The sequence below is a fragment of the Anopheles ziemanni genome, chromosome X (genome assembly GCF_943734765.1).
Source record: "Anopheles ziemanni chromosome X, idAnoZiCoDA_A2_x.2, whole genome shotgun sequence".
Classification (NCBI taxonomy): domain Eukaryota; kingdom Metazoa; phylum Arthropoda; class Insecta; order Diptera; family Culicidae; genus Anopheles; species Anopheles ziemanni.
The window spans coordinates 13,940,445-13,953,777 of NC_080707.1; positions in this window are offsets into that span (position 1 = coordinate 13,940,445).

A 13,333-nucleotide genomic window follows, 5' to 3' on the forward strand; every position below is an offset into this window, starting at 1 on the left:
TCGAATTTATGACCTGGTCAATCGCGTTTCCTGCAAACAGCTACAGGAGAATGCAAAAATAAATAGCTGAATAATGAAGCACAATGCGCCTATAAGCCGTTTCTTCTTCCCCGGGATAATCAGGCCAACACAGTCGTGTGTCGCCCGGATCTTCCGCGCGCGGCCATTGAAATTCGGTGCCCCTCCCACTCCTCCAGCGACCGTCCGGAGCTATTCTGCACCGAGACAGAAAGGAGGAGGTGGCGAACATCGACAAACAAGAAAGAAAAAAACTAGAGCCAGAATTTGCGTCGGTCACCAAATGGTAATATGGTGGCTTTTTCGAGGTTTTTGGGGCTAATACTTCAATTTCTGGAATTTTATGGGGGGAGAGCAGGCAAAGCAAAAAAAGCAAAACCATCGCGACGTTTGACCGCCAATGCTGGGTCCTGCCTCCCTCCCTCCCTTCCCCGGTCAGCCCATTTCTGGCCGGAACGTCACCCGTTCGATTTCTGCCGCGTGCGTCTATATGTGCGCGGATCTGGTCCGGGGGTTGATCGCTTGCTGTCTTGTCCCTCCTTCCCCCTTTGCGTCATCCGGCCATTTCGCCACGAATGGTTTTCGAGTTCAAACGAGAGGCAAAAACCAAGTCACCACACCGGACACCGCCGGGTCCGCGGGTCGGTCCAAATTCTCCCGTCGGAGGGAAAAACTGCAAAGAAAAGCAAGCATTGACCTATTAATGCCTTTTTTTTCCTTCCTTTCTTTTCTTCCACACTTTGTGTGTATGTCGTGGGCAGCAGCGCCGCAGTGGCGAAAAATCCGCGAATCAGAGCTGGATGTGTGTGAGAGAGAGAGGGAGGGAGAGAGAATGGTCGCCAAATAAATTAAATTGCACACCGCGCGAAACCATCGTGTCACATGGAAATCGGATTGAACAAGAAGAAAAACAAGGGCCCCGCAGCATACAACAACGTGTGGTGGAGGAGAAGAGAGAGTAAAGAAGAAAGAAGAAGAAGAAGAAGAAGAACAACAGCAAACGCAGAAACAAACGGCCCCATCTACATACCTTCCCCCATCATCGACGAGATGTGAGAAGAATATGAAAGAAAAGCGGTGGCCCAGTTTAGTATACCTTTTTGAAGTATTTTTTTTTATTTTCAAACTTCTTTTTTTTTGTTGTTGCTTTCGTTCCATTGCCTTGCAGGTCGCAAGTTCACAAAATAAAACAAGAAAAACATGCCACACATGGGGAAAAACAACAACAACAACAACAAAAAAAAGAAGGAAAGCAAGAATGAATCGGAATCATCGGAATCGGAATGCCATTCCGGGCACGCAACCGGGTTTTCGGATGACGACACCGTGTGATATGGTGCTTTATGGTTCCCGGGGCGTTTCGGGGGAGGAGAAAGGAAGAGAGAGAGAGAGAGTGAGAGAGTGGGGGAGAAGAGGGAAGAGGTCAATCTTTGCTCCCGTTAGCTTGGAAGTTTTATTTCGTGTCGAATTTTTCTTCAGCTGGCGTTCGTTGCACAGATATGTATTCATTAGCGGAAAAGTAAGTCGTAAAAGTCGGGGCAAAGCTGGCCAAAAGAACAAGCTCTTAAAACGTCCCCCCCCCACTTCCTCCCCTCATCACCCCTTTCGGTGGAGGTCAGTCCTTCTCCCTTTGCGCAGCAGCGACCGCGATTCGATTAGTCGAGACAATTAATTTATGGCTGGACGAGACACGGTGTGCGGCCCCGGATCTGAACGAAAGAAAACACACGTACACACACACACACACACACACACACACGCGGGCCCCAAAATATGTGCCCTAATCCTTCCTGCCCCGTTAATCATGCGCTTCCGTCGTTTATGGCCCCGGGGTTTTCGGGCGCTTTCGGAGGGGGGGGGGGGGGGGGTGGTCGGGGGCCTTCCACAAGGCCAAGGTGAGGATGAGGTGGCAGAAAATAATAAACTACCCCCTCGGATACCCCCCTCAAAAAAAAAAAAAAAAAACCAAAAGCTGCGTCCCAAAACTGTCCAAAATGCCGGCCAGGAAGCGGCGCATCATTTTCCATTCGATTGCTCTTCTCTTTTCGTTGGCGCTTTTCCGAGGCGCGGCCCGCCCAGCGAGCGAAATGGGCGCCCTTTACGTTGAGCTTCCAACCATTGTCGGACAGTTTGAGTGACATTTGCCGTACGCCTAATCGAAGCGGTTGTAAAAGCAATAATAAAGCAAACTTCAAAAGGATGAAGGATGGATCAAAAGGATGAACCAAAAAGGCTGTCCCGTTGAAGAAAAAAAAGGGAAAAAAAGACATTTACATAGGGCGTCGAAATAGCTGATGTGTGCTAAGGAACCATGCCTTTCGTCAAGCAATCTGTCCAGTAATAGTAGAAGTGTTTGTTTGTTTTATTTCCTAATCAAATCAGTGCAGATAAATGACAGCAACTTTCATTCATCGGAAACGTTCATTCGGCATCATTTCAGTTGAGTGAAATGAAGTCTCACAACAAATTAAAGTTAACTGTCAACCGGCAATTATGAGCGGGTAAACAAACTATGCATACTAATTGTAAACTACATATATTGTTTCATCTCTAAAATTATAAATATACAAAACAAAGTTAAAAATAAAATAAAATTAATAACAAAATAAAAATAACAATTAACATTAGAAAATTAGATTTCCTAACTACAATCGCATAAAATGACGCAGTTAATGTCGTTTAAAGATTATTTCAAATAGTTTTATAATGTGAATTCCTACTGTTTCAAAGCTGTCAGTTAAGCAAGTTGTCAAACACATTTAATTGCTGTGAAATACATTTCTAGCCTCACTACGATAAGTGAAACTTTATTTGCGCAACTAAATTTGCTTGTATATTTTGCGTTTACACATGTTAGGTTGGGTTTCACAGAAGTCAAACGTTAAATTACGTCTTTTACCACGGATGAATTCTTAAAACTACCTTTCGAAATTCTGTTTTGCATTCGTTTATTTTCTTCAGGTGTATAGTAACAGTTCGATCAAGCAGGAGTACGTCATCTAATGCATGCAATAATGTCTTCTTGCCCGAAGTATGTGTGTGTGTCTATAGTTTTATGATAAATTCTTTTCGTTCTTCTAAATACTTCAGGCAGAGAGTGTAAAAAGTCTTGCTGTCTGTTTATACGATATTGTTAATTAAAAAACGCAAACTGCACATAAACGAAGTGATGCTTGTGTGAATCATGCACAGCTGCGTATGAGTAATCTTTAGCAGCTCGTTTTATTTCCTTTTTAACGCGCGGGTTCGGCTACAGGATGTAAGAACACATAGAACTAAGCCACAGTAACGTAAACAAAAACATGAACAATACAAATAAAAATCTCAAGGCAAAGCATAAATCATGAAAACTGTTAAAGCACTCTGACTCATCCAGTTTTAAATAAATGAAGTTAAACGTTATCTATTTGCATCACCGTTTTTTAGTTTTTCTATATGATATTAAATTAGTTATGAATTTTCCTTCAATCGTATCGAATATTGTATTAGCTGTATGTAATTTTCTTGACATAAGCACCATCGTTGTTAGAGAAATTCTCTATAAAACATGGTATAATTTGATGAATATGTATGCCTGACAGCTAACACTTAGTACAGCAATATACATTATTGGAAACAAAGCCACGGCTTGAATGGAGACAATCAGCAAAGTTTGAAAAAACCGAGTGATCATGAATATGTTGAATGAATAAATGAAATTAAATGAAATGAAATGAAATGTTGCTTGAATTGCCCATAACTTGCAAATTTTTTGAAATGAATTGGAGAACGAAGCTTCCCAACAGCTTTATGTAGTTTTTAAATGAATTAATGTGTTTAATTTTACTCAGAGGAATTTAAACACGTACTTTCTATTTCAATTTGTTCCATTATAGTTCTTCAGGGGTTTTTAAAGAAGATAATATAAAATCTTACAAACCATCGTTAACTATCTGGGATGTTAGTATTGGTTCATTTTTAAAACAAAAGTTGTTCCCCAAAAACCAATAAAAAATTTGCGGCTGTTTTTATTAAATTTGAATAATTTAGCATAACTTTTTTTGTAAAATGAACTTAAGCTAGCTTATGTTAACTTCTCTTTTCACTTATTTAAAATTTTGTTTCACTTATTTGAAACGGTGAGTAGTAAGTACTGTAATTAAGAATAAAAAATGCTCTTGTGGTTCGTAAGGTTTGTTTTCAAATCATCGTTAACTATCTGTGATGTTAGTTTGGTTAATTTTTAAAACAATTAGACTTGAAAAAAAGTTGTTCCCTAAAAATCAATAAAATGTTTGCGGCTGGTCTTATTAAAATTGAACAATTTAGCATAAGTTTTTTCGTACAATGAACTTAAGCCAGCTTATGTTAACTTCTCTTTTCACTTATTTGAAATATTGTTTCACTCATTTGAAACGGTGAGTAGTAAGAACTCTAACTAAGAATAAAAATGCTGTTGTAGTTCGTAAGGTTTCTTTTCCATGAACACTATTAATTCGCTTGGCTATGTAATGCTCTAGCATGTTTGACATCTCTGTTGTACATGTCGACTGCATTCTGCAATTCGGAAGCTTTAAATTCAATACACAAATTTGTTGAATGTAGATTACTGTTCCCTTTAACAACCGAACGTGACAAATCTGCGTATGTTTGGTACCTACGCTCCAGCACCTGAGCAACGGAGCCTTTGCATTCCACGGTACGGTGGGTTCCTACTAATGGCTAGCGTAAAAAGAGTAGCTAAAGCAGCAGCATAACGTTTTTCTGCTACACTTTCCCGGCGAGAATCAATGGGAAAAGCCGTTATTATTGATGTAGTCTACGAGTGAGATAATGGCTCGGGCAGTTGCTTAGTTACATGCGCGCACACACACACACATACGGAGCGGGGGGATTATTCCACAAAACCATAAACCAAATCGCTGCACCGATTGAATACTGCCCGCTCCAAAACGCGAAGACAATTAAAGGGGTCCCGGGCACAAATAATCCGGGTAGCATGTTCCGGGAAACACCAGCCGGGGAAAAAAGGGGGTTTCCGAAACCGAAAACTGCACTTAAGGGTGCGACCGGACGTGCAACCCTCCTCCCCCGCTCACCCCCACTAGCGTGGGTGGGCAGGAATTTATATCTATTAGCAACCGGCCCACGCTAATTCCTCCCGAGACCAAATGGACACACATGAATTTTCCTTTGCTTTTCCTTTCCACCTTTTTTTTTTGCTTTGGTTTCTCTCTCTCTCACTGTCCCTCATTGTGGAGAGAGGGGGAAAGGCGTGGTGGTCCATTATGCGCACAGCTGAACTGTAATCCCGGCATTGTTCCACCGATTGTTCCTGCCCGGGACGTTTTTCTAACCTCGGGACGGGACGGTGCACACATTTTCCCGATACCATGGAGTCGCATCGAGGACGAGACACACGTCTCTATTTTCCTTATCCTGGTGAAAATAGACGAACGGGTTTGGGGATGTAGTTTTGTTCCGCAAACCGATCTCCGTCGATCTCCGGGTTGTCGGAAAAGCGACGTTAGGGGAAGAAGAAAAAAAGACGCAACGGTTTTCTAGAGGAAAACTACCACTTTTTCCACGCCACGGGGAGCTTAAATGGCGTCCCCTTTCGAATTTTCCAAACGCTGGAGCGCTTTTTCCGAGAACCCCCACCGAGGGACGATTTACACATTTTCCGCAACAGCAGACATCTGAACCCAATCAGGCTACATTTTATTCACACACCCACCGGGACACAGCCACCCCCCACTCCAGCGAGGGTGAGTGTGTGTGTGGAAATGAGCCGACATAATTCCGGGCAATCAACGATGATTGCGAACGAAGAGTTTTCCCGCGTGGTCCCCGAAAAACGGCGCAAACGGTCGCAGCGGTCCGTCCGGGAAAAGTGACACTTTTCCACCGCCTCCCAAATGATGAGGGTAGGGGAAAGTGCCCCATGGAGCGGGGGGCGAATTCGCTAATGAATGAAAACAAATTGTCGTTTGCATGCGAGACGTATATGTCAACATTCGCGTCCCGCAGGACACTATGGGACAGGTAGTGGCGCTTTCCTCGGACACCATACACACACACACATGGAGAGGAAGAGGTGGTAACCCACGCGATTCAATATCATTCGATAAAACCGCAGTCAAAGAGAAGAAGAAAAAAAAGGGCATCATCCCGAATCGGTTTGATTGACGGTATATTCTCTAAGGATTTTGTGTCGAGGAGGGGACGGGAATTGCGCGGGGAGGGATCGAAACACACAGGTACGCCGCATATCGATTTAAATCAAGCGAACCCGGATTTCGGGAACCTTTCCACCCCGTTTTTGTTTTGTTTTGTTCTCCAGACCGCGGCCCCGATTTTTCCCGAATCTATTTTATTTTTCGAACGGAATGGTTGAGTAGAGAGGATGAGAAAAAGGGCGGGAGGGAGGGGGAGTCTAGAAACGGGGCCACACATCCCGGGCGGCCAGATGGGTAATCGGCCTTTCCATAAATCCTTCCCGACGGCCGGAGAGCTCTCTCGCTCCCATCGTAAATCACGCCAATCAGCACATGAACGTATGATTATCATTTTCATTATGAAACCGATATAATAAACGCGTCGTGTTTTTTCTTTCTGCTCCCCCCCCCCCCTTCGCGCTCCGGTTCCATTCCCCCCCCCCCCCCCCCCCCCCCCCCCCCGTGTGTTGTTGCTCCATTTCCATGCAAAGTTGTCTAGATTTATTAATATATTTCGCGGTTGAAATAAATACCATAAATTTGCGCTTCACACAAACCACAATACGCCGCGCCGGAAAGAGCGGACGATTTTTCATCGCACACCGAAATTCCGATCCCGAATCACCCGCGTTTAGTTCCACTCGGTCTCAGGGAAGGAGGGGCTGGGGGGAGGGTTTTGTGTTCTTTTTTATTTTTATTTCATTTTATTTAACTTTTACTGTAACCAGCGCTGGGGTAAGACACACAGCCCACGGGGCGGAACTGGCTTGCTGGCATGCAAAAGATAATAATGTAATCGAAGCCGAGGGTTTCGAGCCTCCTTTTGCGCACCACGTTCCCAGCAGCGACGTATCCTCTTGGTGTGATTCTTCATTTTTTTTTTAGGAAAGAATAAAAGGAAAACGGGAACGAAACGCGAGATCGACGAGCAGATCGCTCAACTTATGATAGTTTTCATACAAGATCTCTCTTCTTTTTTCATCTTACTTTTTGCTGTTGTTGTGTGTTTAAGTGTACTGTCCATTCTGGTGATTACCAACCACTGTGCTGTGAGTCATATGCCATTAAAATTGTAACTTGCGAACGAAAACAGTTCTTTCGTAAACGGGAGAAAGGGATAGCAATTTTAGGAGAATTTTCGATAAACCAGGAAAAATAAACTATCGAAATAATCAGAAGGCTTAATTTGCCTTCTAAGGGCTCCCAGCAGCAACAAGCTGATGGTCCTTCAAATCATACGCCACGTGAGTATTGCGCCATTATTTTGTTTAACTAAATTGCATGAAATTTCAGTTCTGATCTCATCACAAATTTGTAACATACAACTAAAATTAGATTGAACTACAATTTAGCTTAACTTTATCCCATTGATTCATTTTTCGTGCGAAAACATAAACAAATTTTTCCAAAAAAATGTATAACATCAATTTCTATGTTTTAAATGTTTTTTATATAAATTAAATTGATAAGTAATTAGATTTTGTTCTCACTCCTATTACTTCTTAAATAACATTTAAACCGGTTCAACACTGAAAAAGGTGTGTCCTGTAAGAATTTGATGCTCTTCTTGTTTGATGTTTTCTATATTTTCAAATGTGCAGGACGTTTCGGTTACTAATCCATGTTCTTTGGTGTCCCTCAAACTATTCTGAGTATTTTCTTTAATCCTCATCTTTAGTAAATACTGTGTACTAAAATATACAGTGCTGCATTAAAATTTTACTGTTTTCCCGAAACACACAAGCAAGGAAAAAACCAAGGAAAAAAAAAGTTTGATGACCAATTCTTTTGGTTAAAAACATAACGCAAAATATTGGCGAAATATAGTAATAAAAAGCATTTTAACATATTTAACCGTCCGATCAATAACCGGGTACCCGGGTACCCATTTCAGCTTCCATGGGAGAATTTTGTAACTTTTCTTCCGAATCGTTTTACGCCACTTTAGATCCCCAGAAATGAAGGCTTTTTGCACTTAATTTGCAACACCGTGCATAGTACTTAATAACTCAATAATAGTTATAAGTGATTAAACAAAACTTCCTCCATACAATAACCGGGTACCCGGGTACCCATCACATCACTTAGGTATGAATGCTAGGTTTATGGACAATAATATACCGTTTATCCGCGAATGCCTGTAATTTGTCTTCTGAATACATCAAATATAATAAATTGTATTGTCTTTCAGGCCTTTTAGCAATTTTAATTATAAACAATGCTGTTAAAAAACTAAGTCTTACTAAACCGCTTAGTAACTTTTAACTTTTTTATTTAGGACTTAAACCTTAAATACTTTCGAGAGCTATCAGCTGATCGATGAGTAATGGATAAACTCATCATTCGCTGATTTGGCAACAAATGCAGAAGTAGATAGAATATAGTTTTTATACTATAAAACATTTTATTCCACATATACGTATTCGCAAATAAAATTGTGCACTGCTCACATGTACTGCTTTATTGATTTGTTGTTTTCATAATATAATATAATATATAAGATGCAAATCAAGCGACTTTGAATAGATCTTTTGTAGTATATCTACCAAGCATACTGTCCATGGTGTCCACTCCAGCTTTTGACCAGTTAATCAATTATTCCTGTTTTTTTCTATTCTCCATCACCAATTTTCGCTTCCAGGTGCATTGAGGATAGCATGATCACGGTTTTTTTCTTTTTTGGCATGTAGCTGCACATGGTAAATTTTTCATTGAAGCCGAACAAAGTAGATAATTCTTCACGTTGTTTCAAACCTATCATGGAAGGTGGTATAAATGGCTTATTTTTTCCAAAGTACCAACAATGGTTAGGGTCCAGGACAGTAAACATTTGGCTAATGGCAACGAAGTGAAAAAAATCCATTGTTACGTTTCTGACCCTTTATAACAAGCGACTAAATCCTTAACAATTCTCTTCCCAACGTTCTTTCCACGACCAGCATTCGATTACCCAGTGTAAATCTAGCCATTGAGAGGATACGAATTCACAGCGTCACAAATCCACCAGACTTTAATCCCATATTTGGCTGATTTGTAAAGTATGTATTGTGTAAACCTGGTTCGTCCACGGTACGGGAAAAGCTGCTAGCCGACTGCTAAGTACTCCGATGGTTTATAATTTTTTGCCAAATTACTATTTAGTATAGCCCATATATGGCGTATCGGAGCAGCTTTGTCATCTTCAATGCGCTGGGCATGAGTATTCGCATCATCGAATCGGACAAAACGCATTATGATACTAAACTGATTGATGAATATTACTGCACGATATAGTGGATATGACCACGGCTTACACATATCTCCTGCACTATCGGTATTAGAGTAGTTGACGCTAGATAGACGAATAGCCAGGATAGCATACATTTCTTCCAAATCAATTGCTTTCCACTTCAATAGGTACGGTCACACGAGACGAACCTTTGATGGCGAACCTTTCGCACACTATTACAAACGAATGCCAAAAAAAGGTTCGCCGAACCTTATAGCGTTCACACGTAACGAATCTTTGATGTAGTTTCATTGATAGTTGGTAAGAATAAATCAAAGTAAGCATTGTAAACAAATGGGGAAATCGAACGGAACGTCAAAAAGGTTCGCGGCAAAGGTTCGTGCTATCCACCAAAATCGGTGAACCTTTTCTGCTCGAAAAAGGTTCGCGAACTCTGCTCGATTCACTAACACATTCAAGAAAAGGTTCGCCGAGCGTCCAAATTCGAGCAGGGTTCGTCTCGTGTGACCGTACCTAATGGTTTCTTCCTACATTCTTTTGGTTATACGCATCATAGGATGACTAAGCCTTCTTGTTTGAATGGCGTATTATGTATCGATCATTTGTGGAGTGAAAAATAATTTGAAAGTATCGAGAATGGATAGCATTCTAGTAATCTTCGAAGGTCTACTTTTTTGTGACACTCATCAGATTCTTATGAATCAGAAACGAATTCTTCATTCACATACACTCTTGTAAAATGTTAATTTTTATTAATATACGATCATCTTTTCAACTTTTGGAATGAGTAGGTGCCATCCACGAAAACTACTAGGAAATAGCGCCTTACCGTTTGGAGCTTGATGCAACAACATGCGTGGGTAGAACCAACAATCTTTTGTGCTTTAATTTTTAGCCGTTACTCAAAAACCACCTGTTTAACGGTTTGATGGACTACAAATTTGATCAACTTTTATTTTTCCCACCTTTTTGTTCCCGTTTGACATACAACGGATCAGTGAAGTCCTAATTTTCCCGCGTTTCTGTTCTTGCATGACAAATTACGGAATGACAAATCAAAGTGGATATAGTAAACAAATTTGGTCATGTGATAATACCTAGTACTATAGCATTCTTAGCATTTAACATCAACTTCGATTGCCGGTTGAAAATCGACAATGCTTACACAAAAATCGCTCAACTTTGTAGCGCGCTTCTGGTGGGTACCCGGGTACCCGGTTATGAGACGAAGGGTGAAACTTTGGTTAGTGATCGGACGGTTAAACAGTTCCAGTTCGGTAGTGAATCAGAGCGGAGGTTAGCAGTGCACAAGTTTCCTGAAAGGGTTAGCGGAAAAGTAAGGTTACGGCACGACCGCGTGGTCACGCCGAGCTGGAGCTCAGGTCAGAAAAATCCTAGCTGCCGCACATCTCGTGCTGTTTGAGTCAATCAAGCGGACCACGAGTTCTTGTGTCCTGACAACGGAAGGAATTATCCCTCCCGTGGCCGGCGGGTGGACATATGGCTATTATTAGCCGGTCCTAAAGGACGAGCCCCTTCATAGGAGTTCGGACAGAGTCGGTACGCCTCTGATTACGAGTAAGGGAACAAACGTTCGACTTAGCGTAGGAGGATATACCCCGACTCGCATAGCGAAAGAAGAAAGAAGAAGAACATATTTAAAATTTTTAAAAATATGGAACCCCGAGTAACTGCTTACTTTGTTTAATCTTTGTTTAACCTCAGGTACTAACTAACGAATGTTTAAAGAACCTATAAACCGGAGCACTTAATTGTCCAAAAGAATTCATCTTTGTAATCGACCTGAAAGGTAGAAAGAATACAGATTCGTTGCGACAAAACGCATTGAAAATAAAATGTTCGACTAAATATTAGCTGCTGTCTACTTGAACTACAATTTCATTATCATGGTATAAGAAGATGTTTATGATGAAATAATACGAGTAAATGTAAACGCTCAACTATCCCGATATCGAAGAACTGGCTATCACAGATCGACGTCTAAACATCGCTGTCAATGCAAACAGGCGATCAATGATGAAACGTATCGTAGACACAATAATACAACAGCTATACAAAAAGAAACATCTTAGCTTAGACTTCCTCAAGAAAAGATCCAGTGTATCTTTTAGTGTTTGTTTTGATTTACTGACTGACTTGAGTTCATAACATACCCATGCTTAACATTCAACAATGAATTGTTTTGAAGATCAAACAAAATGCCAGCTAAGGAATAAGAAGATATATTAGAAACGACTACCACGAAGAGAAATAATAAAATCGAGTGATCTATCCATAGAAAACTAAATATAAAAAAGGCAGCTATGATTCAGTTGACATTTGCTTTACACGAGAGTAGAAGTAAATATATTAAAACAATATGTTTATTTAAAGTAAAAATCCTTGTGACGCACCGAAATCTATTTCCTATGTTTTTAATTTTGCGAATCAACAACAGAACAAATTTGGTTGACAATGTAATATTTTCGTCTTTCCTCAAAAACCATGTAAAATAAAACAACAACACACGCGATGCTTACGCCTTCGGACTTCTGTCTTGGTTTAGTTGAAATTGAAAGTGGGTTTGAGCCATTGCATTTTAAAGTACAGTGGGGCTTCTCTTCTCTTTCATTCCTTAAAAACATTCTAATTTTTCATAGTTAAATTCCTAAACATTTTTTTTCTGTACGAAAAATAAGAAAAACCACTTCAAACTTGTCAACTTCTTGTAAAATAAGGTTTTCAAAGGACCTTTTGGTTTTGACTTGTGGGGCAAGACGACCCAAAAAAACAGGAGATGGACCAAACCTGCTTGTTGAAAGGTTAGTCCGTTTAACCCAAATTGGTTTGAATTATGTGGTGTAGCTTTCGAAAGACAGTTTGGATGTAAGTTTGTTGCTGATTTCCGTATAATTATTATTTTTTCGTATCTGTTTATGGCTTTTTATACAAACTGACTTCACAAAACCTGTATAATTACATCAACCTTAAAGTTAGCACTTCTAGCAGAGTCAAAGTTTGACGTTTTGTAATCCTGATGATCCATGATACGAAAACACAGTTGAACATCATAAATAATTTACCCAAATTTTGTATTAAGAAGTAATAAATATTAATTATTATGAAACTCACACCAACATAATTTACCATTTTTAGCATTTTGAAAGCTTGGGCATCTTGCACCAACATGAGGACCGTTCATTTTATGTCTTTTATTTAACATTTAGATAATATTAAACCATTTTCTCTTCGGTATTCGTTAAATAACATATTCAACTACCACAAGAATGCCTGGTTGATTAAAAAATATAAATTCAACACTTGCAATACCTTAAATAATAGTAACAATATATTACATTGTTTTAAAGTCAATTTGTTTTGTCTCACATAGGATGTACTAGATACGCTACTTAACATTTTCTATTACTTAATTTATTTTTAAATCGCTTAATTCAGCTACAAACATGCCGGTGCATCGTACCCCACATCTTGCCCCACTTTACCCTACATAGATTACGTTTAATTGGGTACGAAATGCAACAAAATATGGTAGTTGATAGAATTAAAATATCAAAAGAAAATACTGAGCCCAAAAAGTAAAACTCTTCTCATAACCACTTGAACATTTGACAACCAAACCCGGTACAATCATTCTATCATTCTTGTTCACATATTACTAGACCTGACTGAGCTGACGGTTGGTTCAAACGGTTGTTTTTCAGCCCCGTGAAGCATGTTTATTCCGCGTCGGACAACGGGTCGAAGCAAGAGGCTCGACAACTTCGTTTGCGTCGCGACCGGTGGGGTGGGGGAGTCGCCTAGGCAACGGCCGGATTGGAATGGAAATGACGGGGATGGCTCTGTTTTTCGGCCTTAAACTTGAACCGCA